General features: G+C 33.9%; 1 long non-coding RNA gene across 1 annotated transcript; it reads right to left on the bottom strand.

Moving 5' to 3' along the window:
* Positions 1–237: 237 nt before the first annotated feature.
* Positions 238–3,860, bottom strand: LOC143248315 (uncharacterized). Its single transcript, XR_013026897.1, has 3 exons — positions 3,749–3,860; positions 3,313–3,357; positions 238–588 (listed from the first exon to the last, which is right to left on the bottom strand). It is a non-coding gene; the product is annotated as an uncharacterized LOC143248315 (long non-coding RNA).
* Positions 3,861–6,000: the final 2,140 nt, after the last annotated feature.

Below are 6,000 nucleotides of genomic sequence, written 5' to 3'. Positions count from 1 at the left end.
TTTTAAACGGAATTGATACTGTTGATGTATCAACATTTCTCATACTAAGTACTGACAACCAGGGGACACAAATATGGATTTAGAAAAGGTAGAAGCTGTCTTCAACAACGATAATTTTATTTTTGAAATAGGGTGGTTGTTCTATTGAATGGGTTGCCCTAGTATGTTGAGAAGGCAGTAAATTTGAGTGATCTTAACATAAAACTTGATAGATATATGAATGAAAGTGACTTTAGTTTGGCTTAGATTGTGGGAAAGCCGTGAAGAAGTAACAGGTCCCTTGTTTTCTCTAAACATTATGTTAAATCTTTATTAGACTCGTTAAAATCGGATTAATCCCAAATATCTCCCATTCCATCCCCGCCACAAGGGCGCTTCTGGTTTAGGAGAGATTCTAAATTAAATTATTTCTAATAAATAAAAAACACTCATAGTTAAATCGAAATAACATACGCAAAATTTTATAAACAAATATTATGTTTATCTCCCAGGTGATTCAGCTGTAAGTTTACGAGCTATCACCAATAAAATTTCGGGTTCGATTCCTTGCGCTGGTCAGAGTAAAGAAAGCCACTTGTGTGGTTTGCGCTGAAATAACAAAAACAGATTCTGCTTAAATAAGTTCCGATACTAGTACCAGTAGAATTTCACCCTACTACACATTAGACATAAATTCAATACTTGGATAAAAATTGCAAGATAGACGTGAGTAAATTATGTGATATATAATTGAATTTAATAACATTTACTGAAATATATTTTATAATTTCTTCATTCCATTTAGGAAGACCAGACATAAATCTTTCTTCTCAGTGTTGTAAGCATTTACATCATTATGAAACTAGTTCGTTGTAACGTTTAGATGTTTCTTTGAACGTTTTAAACAGTGATAATAGTGTAATTTTGAAACATGATATTGGATTTCTGAGGGATACATGACTTGATGTTATTAAATGTATATGACTACAAAGAACTATTGTAATATCGCTGTTAACATTAGACAGTTTTATCGTGCAATCTCTACAATAAGCATAAAAACTCACCAACAGAAAAAATGAGTAATTTGTTGTATTTAGTCAAACGCTTAGGAAAATAACATTTTATTTTAAAATATGTATGAACGGTTGTATTACGCTTGTTTTTCAGAAGCTATATGAAAAACTACATTGTTTTTTATTTTTATCAAAGTATACGTTTGTTTATTTTTGTATTGCTGAAATTCACGCAACACAATTTGAAAGTTATCTGCCTCAGCCCTTCCTAATTTAATATTCATATACTAGATATAAAGTAAATAATAAACACCACTTTAAACTTGGACTACTTTTTTTACCATTGAAATGTGGGATTGACTGTAACATTACAACATCCCAACGGTTGAAACAGTGAGCATATTCTGTAACAGAATTCAAACCAAGACCCTCAGACTGCGAATCGAGCGCATTGAGAACCAGGTCATCTGTCTCCAATTAGATACCGAAACATTTTTAATCACAACTTCACTTCTTACAGAGATATGACTTATTTTATGTATGTAAATTTACTGTGTTCTTTCTTTTGTCGTTTTTAAACGTGCAGAATTTTTTTATAAATTGGCTTATTTGAAAACAATACATCAAAACAAATTTAATATTTTATCTTTAAATGTTAGACTTAGCTGTGGTGGATGCTATTAATCCAAAAGTGCAGTTTCAGTGTCTTAATGTTTAAATAGTTTATTTCAAGTTGTTGTGCTTAATTTTACAGTTCATTTTAACGAATTGGAAAACATTATAATCCGTCAAAAAAAGGGGCCTGAGCCAGGTACATGGGTGAACATTTCATATTCACCTAATACTTAAAATCCTTCACATGTTGGGTTTAGCTGTAGGTTTTAATAAAATGAACTATTTCTGGAACATGGTTAGTTTGCTACTATTTCAATACACACTGCATTGGGGTCTTTTCCTCTGTAATTATCATTACGGAATGACATAATTTTGTATGTTATGTGTTATTTGTGCAGCAAATCCGGCTGTGTACATACATGTATTTTCATGTAAACGTCACTGAATAAAGTGTATGTGTTTGTCCTCTGGTGAGTAAAAATATTTTCTTTTTCACACTGTCATGCTGTATTCGCTCTTTTCATTTAATCCAATTACGTAGGAAACTCAGTTTATGTCTGTGTAACATTCCTCTAGATAATATGATTACCATTCTCGTCTGTCAGGTTATCAGAAAGTACCAGACCATCATATAACCTGTCTGTTGTGTAGTTATAGTTCAACAACTGGAAGTAAGCACAGGTTACAAATAAATAAATCAAGTCGAATTCAAGGCATTCTGTTAACTTTCTCTCAAAAGTCATAACGATACAAGTTGGTTACACTCATGTTCTTTCTACTCTCCGTAAAATATAGGATTCAAGCCTTTTACATCTTTGGGTTCTATTGTTGCTGTTGTTTTGAATTAAGCACAAAGCTACACAAAGGGCTCTCTGTGCTTTGCCCACCACGGGTATCGAAACCCGGTTTGTAGCGTTGTAAGTCCGCAGACATACTGCTGAGCCACTGGGTGGCAGGTTCTATTGACTTTACATAAACAATATATAAATGTTTGTACATTCTATCAAACAAATTGTATCTTTTCCCAAACTATGCTCCTAGTGTTAGAAGAGAACTGGCTACACATGAAATGCTATATTTATTTTTCATCTTTCACATTCCATGAGAACAAATGTTTAAATTAGATGTCTTCAGGGGATCTAACGGAGATAATAGACATTATTTCACTTTAATATTCACCAAATGATAGTCTGAATTCCAGGATGTGTTCAGATAGAAATATTGTAAACATTTTCTTATATACTTTATTCTTTGTTCTCACTTAGCAACCCAGTAAGTAACGAGCTAGTGAGGTACTGTCAGGCTGTTCTATTCTAAAACATCTTACAAGAGAATAGCCGGTGTAACAAAGTATGAAAGAAATACATACCATTCACAACTTGTTCCTCAACAAGTGGGTTAGCATTGTATCTAGATTAACGATAAATTAAAACTTTCCTTCAATGTCTTCCTTAATGATTTTCCGTCCTTATAGGGCCACTGGGTAAGTATTGTCTATTGACGGTAAAGGAAAACTTGTCTCTTTGGAAGGGGGCATGCATTTATTTTCAATATGTGCCCCATTAAGTATAAACCAAGAATTTTGTTTTGGAAACGAGCTGAACAAATGTAAGTTTATTACTTCGCTTTTTGATTGCTTATCATTAAACGAGATAACGTGATAAATTATGTTAAGTAATTAAAAATATGGTGAGAAATTACTTACCTCAATTAACTGGTGTAAATGTGTTTTCTAACCAAGGCGTTGTCTCTGGCAAAAATAATAGAAAATATTAAATTCCCTAAATTTAACTGCATTCACCACATAGGCAGGCAGCCCATTTCCAAAGTCCAATCACCTTTTTTTAGAAAAACAAACCTTTCTTAGCTGACGAAGACTCTTACCCTACGAAAGTTTACACTTGTGTTCCCTAGTCCTACAATTCTCGCCATTAAGTACGAAAAAGGTGATGCATGGACACAATCAGTTCCCTTAACAATCTTAAAAATCCTCTATCTTAACCCTTTTGTCATAAGTTCCTTTTATATAACAAAATTAATAACTATATTTGGTTTAAAAATAACATTATAGTGTAGCAAATGTTTGAAAGTATACATATATTACCAAAAGTAGAATTACTATAAAAGACAATATCACTTACGAATTTCCTGACTGCCGTTGTGAAATCTGTGTCGACAAACTAGTTCATAACAATATGCAACAGCTATAAACCTACAAAACCATGTTCAGCCGAATCTGTTACTTTTCTACTGTTTTCAAGTAATCTATGAACTTAAAGTTTATTTAGCGCCCTCTACCACTATCGTATAAAACCAATGTTCAATTTAACAGATCGGAACGTTTGAGGAATAATGTTGCTTCGGTCTAATAGTAAGAAAGGTCTTTAAGCACAAAGCTACACATTACCCTATCTTTTATGTGCCTAGCACTGGTTTTAAAACGTGGTGTTTAGCTTTATAATCCTTCAAACTTACTACTGAACTACTTGGGGGAGGATTGTTTGATTTGTTTTTGAATTTCACGCAATACTATTCGAGGGCTATCTGCGCTAGCCGTCCCTAATTTAGCAGTGTAAGACAAGAGGGAAGGCAGCTAGTCATCACCACCCACCGCCAACTCTTGGGCTACTCTTTTACCAACGAATAGTGAGCTTGACCGTTACATTAGAACGCTCCCACGGCTGAAAGGGCGAGCATGTTTGGTGCGACGGGGATGTGAACTTCAGATTACGAGTCGCACGCCTTAACCCACCTGGCCATACCGAGCCTTTGGAGGAAATAGATTTATTGGTAGACCTATGCTATACTTACAGGGGAATCTATTTAATTTGAAAATATCATAATCAACCTATATTTTAATGTGATAAATCGGGTGGGAAGCCTCTTTATACATTTTTTACCAACGGATAGTGGTACTGACCATCACTTTATAAAGCTTCCACGGCTGAAAAGAAGAGCATGTCTGGTGTTACGGGGATTTGAAACCGCGACCCTTAACTCAGATTACGAGTTGTACCTCCTAACCACTTGACCATTCCGGGCAGAGTCTAAACTTACTGTTGACCTCTTGGCGAGAAATAACTTGATATTTTTCATACCGCTATTGACCTAGAGTATGAGTAAATCTCAATTTTAGTGCATTTAAAAAGAGATAATTAATTGAGACCTTTTATGTTTATATATAACTGTAAGTAGGCCCGGCGGCTAGAGCGTCCGATTGATAACCTCGATTTGAACCTCTGTCTCTAAACATGCTTACTTTTTCAGGAGTGTGGGTGTTATAAGTTGAGACTCAATCCTGCTATTCGTTGGTATAAAGTCGTTTTGGAGTTAACGTCGAATAGCGTTAACTGGCTGCCTTCCCTCTAATCTGTCACTGCTAAATTAAGAACGACTAGCATCAACCTCTTCTGACCTCATTTGTAATAGTCTTATTTCTTATAACACAGCACACTAATGAAAAGGGCTTGGTCTGTTACTAATGCTTCACAGTAACCGTAATTCATGTGCCATATCGCATGCTGAACCATTCCCAATACTTAGGACAGAGTGAGTTACTTCCATACAAGTGTTAATAGTACGTGTCTTGGATGTGTTCCATATCCGAACGACTTATACTTAAAAAAAAAAGTATCAAAAAGCAAATAATATAGCTTTTATACCAACAATTTGAAATGATAAAGAACTTTCGACCATTAAAATATAAAAGACGAAAATTATTTGTATCTGAATATTGTAACGACGTAAACGTACTGCTGTCCCACTGGTGTATAATAAATTTAATAATAATGAAAATAATATGATTATAATACACAGCATAAGCTGGAATATCCAGATATTCAAGCATATTAAATAATTAATTTATGGTATGTTATATATTATAATATATCTCGGACGAGTCTCCGATTTATGTTACGCATTACGGTTTGAAATGACCGGAAATCTGAATTATTTGAATATAGAAGTTAATTAAATATCGATACGCATCAAATTTATTTTATTTGTTAATAAAATTGATACACAGACACACAATTATCTTTCTTAACACAAGGCCTCCAGTGACATAGCAGTATGTCTACGGATTCACAATGCCAGAATTCGGGTTTTGATACCGTGGTGGGCAGAACATACATAACTCATTGTGTATCTTTGTACTTAATTTCAAAATAAACAGTTCTTATCACAAACATATTTTAATATATAAGCAACGATATAATTTACAATGATGGTTAATACAAATACTTATTACAGATACTGGTTTATGTAGAAGAGTTTTACAAACTTACAGACAATAGTGGGTCTTAAATTTGGTCTGAAACTTGATCCTTTATCGACTGTTCACGGTGAACGAATTAATTCTGTGTTGATACATAAGTAAAGCTGGTTAGCTCTA

This window comes from Tachypleus tridentatus, chromosome 4 (genome assembly GCF_004210375.1).
Source record: "Tachypleus tridentatus isolate NWPU-2018 chromosome 4, ASM421037v1, whole genome shotgun sequence".
Taxonomy (NCBI): Eukaryota; Metazoa; Arthropoda; class Merostomata; order Xiphosura; family Limulidae; genus Tachypleus; species Tachypleus tridentatus.
This window is presented reverse-complemented; position numbering and strand designations above follow the sequence as displayed.